The following is a 12,550-nucleotide window of genomic DNA, read 5'->3' as shown; positions in this document are numbered from 1 at the left end:
TGTTTCCGGTAAGACTAGAAATACATTTTTATGTTTAAAATTAGTAAAGCATACGAATTTATTGGTTTAAGTGGGAGCCCTTTTAGTCATAAACTCTTGATTAGGTCTACAAATCCTTAAGGTTAAAACAACTTGATTAGAATTAATAAGGACTGAATAATTGGTAGATTATTGGTGCCCTTGATTAATTGCTGCAAATGTTTACGTGATGCATAATGTGTTTTACTAACCAGCTATGTGGGCCATTCATGATAATGAATGGGTAAATGGTATATATTGTATATGTACTGTTTTGCAGGCTATGAAGTGACTAGTATGGCCCAAATAGGATAGAAAATATGGTATGCGCACCATTAGTTTGAATGTAATTGGTCTAAAGTACCAAAGTTATTTTTCAATTCAAATATGGTCTGCGTACCATCAAATAGTTGTAATTAGTTATAGCTTATCCTATTTGAAGAAAATGGTGCCTCCCACGGAGATTTTCAAGACGGACTTTGAAGTCAAAGCTTCAAGATGAAGTCGGGCCATACTAGATCACATTTATCTTATGCATGCTTTAAGTTATTTATTGCTTTAAATATGTCTTAATTATGCATGAGATTGTGGCTTGATTATGTTGCATGATTAAGGATTTTAGTTCACTTAAAATCTAACCAACATAGTAAGAGCCTTAAGTTCCAAACTTAAAAATTGAGTTAAAAGGTGCCATGCCAAAATATACACTTGCTTGGATATCCTTTACATCAATCTAGTAATAGTTTTCGCTCAGCGAGGTGTTACTTATTGGTCCTAAAGGGGCAAGGTACACAAATAATTGTGAGTACATGTTAGTTTTGGTGAAACTCAACGATATAAGTAAGGAGTCCTTTTATGTCGTGGCAAAATCGATAGGTTTACCTAATAAGTTCTTAGACGTACCTATCAACCAAGAATAGTTTCTAGACTATTAGCAAAAGGCTTTTGCTTACCTAAGATGTTCTAGGATTAAGTCGACATACTGTGCTTAGTTCTTCAATGATTTTAGGATCTTGGAATCATTTTATTCACACCTGCCGGAACACATAACTTGAATAAAATGCTTAATAAACATTGAATTATGCATGTATGCTAGAATTTAAGTTTATTAAGAGAAACTGTGAATGGTTATTTATTTGTTTATTCTTTTCAATTGTAGTTTTTAATATGGCAAACAACAATTCATTCAACATTTGATCGATTCTCGAAAAGGAGAAGTTGAACGGGAAAAACTTCCTTGACTGGCAAAGGAACTTGCAAATAGTTCTTATGCAGGAAGAAAAGGAGTATGTCCTAGATGAGGCGATGCCCGAAGCCGCAGGCGACGGGGTCACTCAGGCAGCCCTCAATCGTTGAATTGATGCCAACAAGGATGTGAAATGTCTAATGCTCGCCACCATGAGTGCGGATCTGCAGAAAACGTTCATCAACTCAGATGCTTTCACAATCATCAGTGAGTTGAAGAACATGTTCCAAGATCTGGCTCGAGTCGAAAGATTCGAGACTCATAGGCAAATTCTTGAGACCAAGCTTAAAAAAGGCGAGCCCGTAAGTCCACATGTTCTCAAAATGATTGGACTCATTGAGAATATGAGTCGGCTGGATCAGCAATTTTCTCAGGAAATGGCTATAGACACCATCCTCCATTCTCTTCATAGCGGGTATGATCAGTTCAAACTGAACTACAGTATGAATAGTCTGGACAAAACGCTCACTAAGCTTCACGGTATGCTTAAGACCGCTGAAAAGACGCTCAAAAGTGATAAGCAGGATGTGCTTATGGTGCGTGGGGGCAAGTTCAAGAAATCTGGAAAGAAGAGGAATGCTAAGAAAGGTGGCGACAAGGCCAGCCCAACTAAGCAAACTGGCGCCAAATCTGTAAAGAGGAAGGTCAGTCAACCCACTTATGAATCCAAATGCTTCTACTGCAAGAAGAAGGGGCATTGGAAGAGAGATTGCTTGAAGCTAAAGGAAGATCAGAAGAACGGAACAGTCGTTCCATCTTCAGGTATTTTCGTTATAGACTGTATACTTGCTATCAACTTCTTGGGTATTAGATACAGGTTGTGGCTCACACTTATGTTCCAATCCACAGGGACTAAGAAGAAGTATAAAGTTAAGCAAGGGTGAAGTCGACCTACGAGTGGGAAATGGAGCACGGATTGCTGCATTAGCTGTAGGAACTTACTATTTGTCGTTGCCCTCCGGGCTAGTTTTGGAACTGGAAGAATGTTTCCATGTTCCAAGTCTTACTAAAAACATCATTTCAGTTTCTTGCTTAGATGCTAAGGGATTTTCCTTTTTAATAAAAGACAATAGTTGTTCGTTTTATTTTAAAGAGATGTTTTATGGATCTGCTAGATTAGTCAATGGACTTTATTTATTAGATCACGACAAACAAGTATATAACATAAATACCAAAAAGGCCAAAAAGGATGATTCAGATCTCACCTATCTGTGGCATTGTCGATTAGGCCATATAAACTTGAAACGCTTAGAAAGACTTCAAAAGGAAGGAATTCTAGAACCATTTGACTTAGAGGATTATGGTAAATGCGAACCATGTTTACTTGGCAAAATGACAAAGCAACCTTTCTCTAAAGTTGGAGAAAGAGCAAATGAACTATTGGGTTTAATCCATACAGATGTATGTGGACCAATGAGTACAAATGCTAGAGGTGGTTTCAGCTACTTTATCACTTTCACTGATGACTTCAGTAGGTATGGTTATGTCTACCTAATGAAGCATAAGTCTGAATCCTTTGACAAATTCAAGGAATTTCAGAGTGAAGTAGAGAATCAATTAGGCAAGAAGATTAAGGCACTGCGGTCTGATAGAGGCGGTGAATATCTGAGCTATGAATTTGATGACCATCTGAAAGAATGTGGAATTCTATCAGAATTGACTCCTCCAGGAACACCACAATGGAACGGTGTGTCGGAACGGAGGAACAGAACCTTGCTAGACATGGTCAGGTCAATGATGGGTCAGGCCGAACTTCCATTAGAATTTTGGGGACATGCACTAAATACAGCTGCACTCACTATAAATAGAGCTCCGTCTAAAGCTGTCGAAAAGACTCCAAACGAATTATGGTTTGGAAAGCCTCCAAATGTGTCTTTTCTTAAGATTTGGGGATGTGAAGTATACGTCAAACGATTAATTTCGGACAAACTTCATCCAAAATCTGACAAATGTATCCTTGTGGGCTATCCAAAGGAAACAAAGGGGTATTACTTCTACAATACATCTGAGAACAAGGTGTTTGTTGCTCGAGATGGTGTCTTTTTGGAGAAAGATCACATTTCCAAAATGACAAGTGGGAGAAAAGTAGACCTCGAAGAAATTCGAGTCGAACAACAAACTCTAGAGAATGCTCAAGATGACATTCAGGATGAAACTCAGAGATCTTTAGAAGAATCTGGTGAGTATCATGGTCAATCTAGAAATGTTACCCCGCGTAGATCGCAAAGATATAGATCTCAACCGGAAAGGTACTTAGGTATTTTAACGAACGAGAGCTATGACGTTCTATTACTTGAAAGTGATGAACCTGCGACTTACAAACAAGCTATGACGAGCCCTAGCTCCAAGCAATGGCAAGAAGCCATGCAATCAGAATTAGACTCCATGTCTGAAAACCAAGTATGGGATTTGGTCGTTTTGCCAGATGGCTACCAAGCCATTGGAAGCAAATGGGTTTTCAAACTGAAAAAGGACAAGGATGGGAAACTTGAAGTTTTCAAAGCTAGATTGGTTGCAAAAGGTTACAGGCAAGTCCACGGTGTGGATTACGATGAAACCTTTTCACCAGTTGCAATGCTAAAGTCTATTCGGATAATGTTAGCAATCGATGCATATTACGATTACGAAATATGGCAGATGGATGTCAAAACTTCTTTCTTAAACGGCGTTTTAATAGAAACTGTGTTTATGACACAGCCTGAAGGTTTTGAGGATCCAAAGAATGCTAAAAAGGTATGCAAGCTAAAGAAGTCAATCTACGGATTGAAGCAGGCATCTAGGAGCTGGAATATACGTTTTGATGAAGCAGTCAGTGACTTTGGTTTCATCAAGAACGCGGATGAATCTTGTGTATACAAGAAGGTCAGTGGGAGCAAAATTGCTTTCCTATTATTATATGTCGACGACATATTACTTATCGGAAATGACATTCCTATGTTGAACTCTGTCAAGATTTGGCTTGGGAAATGTTTTTCGATGAAAGATCTAGGAGAAGCAAAGTACATATTGGGCATCAAGATTTACAGAGATAGATCTAAAAGGATGATTGGACTTAGTCAAAGCACTTATATCAATAAGGTGCTTGATAGGTTCAAGATGGCAGACTCCAAACGAGGCTACCTACCCATGTCTCATGGAATGACTCTAAGCAAGACTCAGTGCCCAAAAACACTTGATGAGCGTAGACGAATGAATGGGATTCCATATGCATCATTGATTGGTTCAATAATGTATGCTATGATATGTACACGCCCGGATGTTGCGTACGCACTCAGTGCTACAAGCAGATACCAGTCAGACCCAGGAGAGGCGCATTGGACTGCTGCCAAGAATATTCTGAAGTACCTGAAAAGGCACAAAGATGACTTCCTGGTCTATGGTGGAGATGATGAATTAATTGTTAAAGGCTATACGGACGCAAGTTTCCAAACCGACAAAGATGATTTCAGATCACAGTCTGGGTTTGTCTTCTGCCTCAACGGAGGAGCAGTAAGCTGGAAAAGTGCTAAGCAAAGCACCATTGCGGATTCTACAACTGAAGCGGAGTACATTGTTGCACATGAAGCAGCAAAGGAAGCTATATGGCTAAGGAAGTTCATAGGTGAACTTGGTGTAGTCCCCTCCATTAAAGGACCAATAGCCCTGTATTGTGACAATAATGGAGCTATTGCACAGGCAAAGGAGCCTAGACACCACCAGAGAGTCAAGCATGTACTTCGTAGATTTCACCTTCTACGAGAGTTCGTTGAAAGAAAAGAAGTCGAGATAAGCAAGATTGGAACTGATGACAACATATCAGATCCATTGACTAAACCTCTGCCGCAGGCGAAGCACAACTCGCACACTGCAGCTATGGGAATCAAGCATATTAGAGAATGGCTTTGATGTCTCTGTTTAATATTTTAAAGTTTTAGAGTTTAAATCTTTGTAAAACATTATTGGTTAATCATTCACAATAAATGAAAAAAAATTCATTTTTCCATTTAATTTGTGGTTTATTAAATGATGAGTCCCTTCAATTTGACGATATATTCAAGATAGACTGTCAGGACCAGTCCTGTGACTAAGAAATGTCTATCAAGTGAACATGAATGTCAAAGGTTGAAAATGGTCCCTAGTCGGAGTTTTCTATAAAATTGGACGCATAGAAAACGTTAGACGATTAGAATGCAAGATGACTAGTAGTTCTGTTTCTTGAACTATGTGGACATGGCAATGTCATAATCATTTGCATAGATACTTACTTTGGGAAGACTAGTATCGGACAAGACCTATGAAACTTTACTGTAAGAGATGAAAATCTGTCATAAGTAAATTTCATTAAAATTATTAGACACTAAATCCTCAATACCTGAGTGATTTGAGATTACTTGTTTGAGAACTGGTTGCTTTGACGTTGACCAACCGTCGCATCGTAAAAGGAGGCTATAAAGGCAACGCTCAGGTAATCACCTATCAAACGAAGTCTAATCTCAAGATCGCAAGATTGGGATTGTCCTCCCATAAATCGGGATGAGATGCTTAAAAGTTGTACAAGGCCACTCGGAGAGCTAGAAACTGTGAAATGCATGGCCGTGCTCGGATGAATCATAGGCTATGATTATCTGTTTATTTGATCAGTTGAACTCTGAAACCGAGGAACACCTCTGGACATAATAAGGATGACAACTCTTACCTTATGTTCAAGAGCAAGCATCGAGCGACAAAGGAATTAGGAAATGCACACTTGTCCCTAAGGACAAGTGGGAGACTGAAGGAAATAATGCCCTTGGTCCAAGTATGCATTCTATGTTAAGTCTAATAAATGCGGTTCAGTATTAATTAAGAAGTTAATAATTCAGTGAGATCAAGTGAGCTGAATGCCTAGCTAGAGGCCGCTTCAGTTCAAGTGGAATTAATGATATTAATCCACAGCTTACTCTTGACTGAACCCGTAGGGTCACACAAATAGTACGTAAACGGATCAAGTATTTAATGACATTAAATACTCCATCTATGGATATTCGGAATCGACGGATCTTGGTTTCAGTGGAAGCTGAGATCGTCACAGGCAAGAAATGAATACTCCGGAAACGATGATATTGCCGGAAACGGAAATATGGATCGTATCGGAAATATAAATATTATCCAAGTCGTAGATGTTGCCGGAAACGGAAACATGGTACGTATCGGAAAATATTATCGGAAATGGAAATATTGCCAGAATCGGAAATATTGCCGGAAACGGAAATATTGTCAGAATCGGAAATATTATCGGAATCGGAAAATAATTCCGGAAACGGAAATATTAAATATTTGTTCGAAACGGAAATTGATTCCGGAATCGGAAATATTAAATATTGTTCGTATCGGAAATGAATTCCGGAATTGGGAATTTAATCGGAAGCGTATCGTACGAATTAGCATCGGACGAGGCCCGCTAGACGAAGGCCCAACACGAAGCCAGGCCATCGCCCAGCGAGCCAACGCGCACCATCGCACGCCAAGCCTCGACCAGGCCCAGCGCAAGGCCAGGCCCAGCCAAGGCCTTGGGCGCGCGCGCGGAGCACAGCAGTGGGCCGAGCACTGTGCGCCTAGCGTGGGCCGCAAGGCTTGCGCGGGTGTACGGTGCTCGTGCAATGCTTGTGCGGGAATCCTGAAGCAATCAGGATTCGAAGTGTGATTAAATCCTAAAACTATTAGATAATGATTATTTAATTAGAGTCCTAGTAGGGTTATAATTAAATAAATTAGTATCCTAATAGGATTCCAAAACCCTTTCCATAACTCTATAAATAAGTGCCTAGGGTCACATATTTTCATAGATTATTCAAGTATTCAAAGTGAGTTTTTGAGAGAAAATTCAGACACATTTCTTGACTATAAGTGCCGAAAATCTTTAGTACCTTAAGGGCGATTCTAGTTGGTCAATATTAAGGCGGATCCGGACGTGCTGTGGACTATCTACGGAGGGACGACACTTGGAGTCCTAAAGACTTGTTCTTGTTCGGTTCGGGCGCAGCTAGGGAAGGCACGCAACAAAGAGTATGCATCTAAACTGTGCTATATGATTATGTGTAAATAATATGTATTCCTGGCTAAATGGTTTTTCCGCATGATTTATGAATTGTCATATGTATCATAACCTAACACTTTTAACCAATAAGGGCGTCAAATAAAAACCCCCTAATGTATAGGTACTAGGTAGTACTCCCTCTGTCCCGGATTACACGCATCGGTTTGACTTTTTACACTATTCACATAATTCACTTTGATCCTATTTTATTTCTAGAATATGAAAACAAAAGTTAGCATATAACATATGTTAGCTTCATTTTAACATATATTTTCAAAATATTAATATTTCATAAGTTTTTATACTCGTAATATGTAGTTAAAGATATTGGTGGTCAAAGTTGTGCATTGGTAAGTGTGTCGACTCGAACCGGTGCGAGTATTCTGGGACAGAGGGAGTATATAGTTAGAAATATAGAAAATATGTTATACGTGTGCTAGTTTATTCATGTTTATTTATTTTGATTTGGATGTCACGGTTTTTTAATTACTTTGGATTATATTCCCTTTGTCCCTTGACCGGTGCGGAGTTTAAGACACTTGAATTGACTTATTAATTTAATGGGTGTTACTCCGTAGTTGATAGTGAGGCATATTTTTAATATAGTTAGTGGGAAATGTGTAATGGGGCGTGGAGGGTGTGAATTTCTAAATGATTTTTGTAGGGAGTAGGGGTGTAAGTGGGTTAGTAGGTAACTGTGAGAAATAATATAATATTGAAAAAAAATCCATTTATAGAAGCGGTGCAAATATTAAGGGGCGGCCGGAAAAAAAAAAAAAAAAAGCGGTGCAAGTATTAAGGGACGGAGGGAGTATGTTATTTGGTGCATGGTGTGAAGCATGCACTCTAGTGTAAAAGTGTTAAAATGCAAATTAGATTATGGGCTTGTGTACTTCATGCTCAATGTGCACCTAAAGAACACCAGTGTGTTGATAATTAATTAATTAAGAACATACTTCGTACATTATAATTAGGAAAATTTAGTATTTATTACCTTAAAATACACCACTTTTGTATTTATTACCTTATGAAATTTTTATTTTAACTTACTACCTTAAACTTCCAAAAATTTTGTATTTACTACCACTTTAAAGTTTCCTTAAATAATTAAGATATCTCTTTTGTTTCTTACTCGTTTAAAGTGATTCAAATTTCATTATGTTCCTTTTTCTATGGGAATTTCATTGAGAACGACATTTCAAAACAATCCATTTGATAATTCATAAATATTTTTAAGTTTTACAAATAATATTTAATTTGTTTTACCTTTTACAAAATGTTAAAGCAAGATCCCTATGGAATCCTTACACATAAATGAGAAGAATGGGTTTTGAATAACTTAAAATGATTAAAAAACGAAAGAGATATCTCAATTTTAAAATAAAATTGAAACTTTAAGGTAGTAATTTAAAATAAATTTTCATAAGATAGTAAATAGAAAAGTGGTGTAATTTTAAAGTAGTATACCAAAAAAATCCTTATAATTATCAAGTGAAACATAGTACTCCTCCGTAATGAAATCTTAATTGTCAAATTCTTTGTGAAGTTTCAAAGATCAATTATTATACTTCCTATGTTCCTATAATGTCGAACCGTTATTTGACTTTTACATATGACCTTTGATCATATTTTGTAATTTATATTAACGTAAGAAAAAATGTAATCATGTGGGATCTCGTTAGATTTGTATCGAATATATATTTTCTTATTTATGCTTAAGTCAATACATTAAGTGTCGAAATCATATGCATGATACAATGTTTAGAAAACGAATAGGGCATATTTTTAATAAATACATTATTAAACATCGCAAAAAATCAAGTGTTTAATATTGCACAGTTGCTAAACGCAGCCTGCTTTTACTTGACGCAGCCCTTTTTACTTTCATTTTTTTCATTCTAAAAAAACTCTAACCCTCACTTTTACTATTTTTTTTCTCAACCTTTATTGATGCTATTTTGGTTCAAACACATTAATTTTTTTTATTAGTATCACGTGTACCTAATCAAATTAGAATATATATTTTGATTGCAATTTGACCGTAAAGACCTTGGAATTGAGGTAATTTTCGTTTTTCCCCTATTTTTTTTGAGCCTTTTCACGCAATTGGTATGAAATAAATACTTATATTTTGTACATATTGAACATAATATAATTAATTATTTCTTACAGATTGAACAAAATATAACTAACTATTTCATACAGATTGAACATAATAGAACTAAATATTCCGTACAAATTGAACAAAATGATGATACTAATTCTTTCAATTGTCTATACTGAAAGAGTTGCCGGCTGGTCATGTTGTGGTTGTTTGTTATACATTAGTAGTGATGATAGAACTTATTTATGTTATGTTCAATTTTGAACGGAATTATGTTTTGATCAACTTATACGTAATACTTAGTTCTCTTATGTTCAATATGTACGAAATGGTTAATTATATTTTGTTCAATCTGTACGAAATGGTTAACTATATTTTGTTCAATCTGTACAAAATAGAAATGTTAGTTTCATACAAGTTGTATGAAAATACTCGAAAAAACAGGAAAAAAAAAACAAAAATCACCTAAATTCCAAGTCAAAAATATCGTCCATTGCAATCTAAACATTTATTCTAATTTGGTGACACATTAAACTAAATAAAAAAAATCAAATTTATTTGAACAAAAATAATATCAAAAAAGGTTGAGAGAAAATATAAAAGTGAGGGTAGAGTTTTTTTTAGAATAAAAAAAATGAAAGTAAAAAGAGTTGCGCCAAGTAAAATCAGGCTGCGTATAGATCAAATACATATGCATCCATTTATTTTGTTTAAAAAGAGGGGCAAAAATCAAATATGTATGCATCATGATCCTCTATTAAATCTTTGATAGTGGAAGTTGTGAGTTGTGACATGTTTGGAGTTTGGACTAAAACGTAAGTTCAAGTTGGCCCAAAGCAAGCCTACAAGCTGTGACTTTTTTCCAATTTTGCCATTATTCATCGACATACATGAATTGTTGCGTAAAATTTACTTATATTTCTAGTCAAGGTGTCAGCCCATTACTTCTCATTGGGTGTGTTTGGTGGTTAGAGGATTGAGAAAAACATAGAGGATTGAACCAAATTAGAGGTTTGACCAACTTAATCCTCCAATGTAGGTGTTTGATAGTTAGCGCCTTCCATACGTCTTTGGAAAAGTTTGTGGTGGTTTTCATAGATGACATTTTGATATATTCAAGGAGTGAAGAAGAACACGCAAAGCATTTGCGTCCATGTTAAGTACACTAAGGGTAAACAAATTATATGCCAATTAAGTTCTCTAAGAGTGAGTTTTTGTTAGGTTATGATACATATGACATTACATAGATCATGCGGAAACAACCATTAACCCAGGACAACATATTATTTACACATAATCATATAGCATAATTTAGATGCATACTCTTTGTTGCGTGCCCTCCCTAGCTGCGCCCGAACCGAACAAGAACAAGTCTTTAGGACCCCAAGTGTCGTCCCTCCGTAGATAGTCCACAGCACGTCCGGATCCGCCTTAAGATTGACCAACTAGAATCGCCCTTAAGGTACTATTATTTTCGGCACTTTATAGGCAAATGTGTGACTGAATTTTTCTCTCAAAAACTCACTTTGAATACTTTTTAAACTTGTTATAAATTGTGAGCCCTAGCCTCATATTTATAGGGGTATGGAAAGGGAATCGAAATCCTATTCAGATACAAATTAATTAAAACCTAGAATCCTACAAGAACTCTTATTTAATTAATTTATCAAATAGAATTAGGAATTTAATCATTAACCGAACTCTGCATGTTTTAGGAAACGTGCACGAACACAAACACTTGCACACACACGCACGGCAGCTATGATGGGCCCCATGCGTGCGCGCGAGCAGCAGCCCACGCAGCGCCCGCGCGCGCTGCGCGCTGCGCGTGCTGCGCGCGCTGTGCGCGCTGCGCAGCCTGCTGGGCCTGGCCTTGCGCTGGGCCTGGCGTGGCTGTTTGTGCGGCGCGCTTGGCTTGCTGGGCGATGGCCTGGCTTCGTGCTGGGCCTCGTCCGGCAGGCCTCGTCCGATGCTTATTCGTACGATGCGCTTCCGATTAAATTTTCCGATTCCGGAATTCATTTCCGATACGAACAATATTTAATATTTCCGATTCCGGAATTAATTTCCGTTTCGAACAAATATTTAATATTTCCGTTTCCGGAATTATTTTCCGATTCCGGTAATATTTCCGATTCTGACAATATTTCCGTTTCCGGCAATATTTCCGATTCTGGCAATATTTCCATTTCCGATAATATTTTCCGATACGTACCATGTTTCCGTTTCCGGCAACATCTACGACTTGGATAATATTTATATTTCCGATACGATCCATATTTCCGTTTCCGGCAATATTATCGTTTCCGGAGTATTCATTTCTTGCCTGTGACGATCTTAGCTCCCACTGAAACCAAGATCCGTCGGTTCCGAATATTCATAGATGGAGTATTTAATGCCATTAAATACTTGATCCGTTTACGTACTATTTGTGTGACCCTACGGGTTCAGTCAAGAGTAAGCTGTGGATTAATATCATTAATTCCACTTGAACTGAAGCGGCCTCTAGCTAGGCATTCAGCTCACTTGATCTCACTGAATTATTAACTTGTTAATTAATACTGAACCGCATTTATTAGACTTAACATAGAATGCATACTTGGACCAAGGGCATTATTTCCTTCAGTTTTAGCTGGAGAAAGTTGCGTTCGTAGTACATTTCGTGTCTAAGCAAGGTGTCGCAGTTGACCCTACAAAGATTGAAGTTGTGATTGAGTTACCTGCACCAAAGAGTGTCACATACATTCGAAGTTTTCTTGGTTTAGCGGGTTATTATCTAAGGTTTGTGCAATATTTCTCAATGTTAGCTAAGCCAAATTCGAATGTAGTGATAAGTGTGAATTTGCATTTCATGCTTTGAAGACGCGTTTGACAACTGAGCTATAGTATTGACTTTGCCAGATGGATGTTGTTGACCCTAAAGTTTTGATGATGACAAAGCAAACTCCTGACTATTAATAAAGTTATGTTGCAAATTAGGTTCTGAGATCCTTTGCGGGATAATGCTAAGTTAGGGAGATCCTGAGTTGGATAAACTAAGCAACGTGGAATATATGCAAGTATTTCATCCATGTCAGACACTACATTGAAGAATTAATCATTTAACAAGTTTACAAAGGCGAGATCC

This window comes from Spinacia oleracea, chromosome 4, assembly GCF_020520425.1.
Source record: "Spinacia oleracea cultivar Varoflay chromosome 4, BTI_SOV_V1, whole genome shotgun sequence".
In the NCBI taxonomy this organism is placed as follows: Eukaryota; Viridiplantae; Streptophyta; class Magnoliopsida; order Caryophyllales; family Amaranthaceae; genus Spinacia; species Spinacia oleracea.
The sequence above is the reverse complement of the archived record's forward strand: the minus strand, read 5'-3'. Positions refer to the sequence as shown.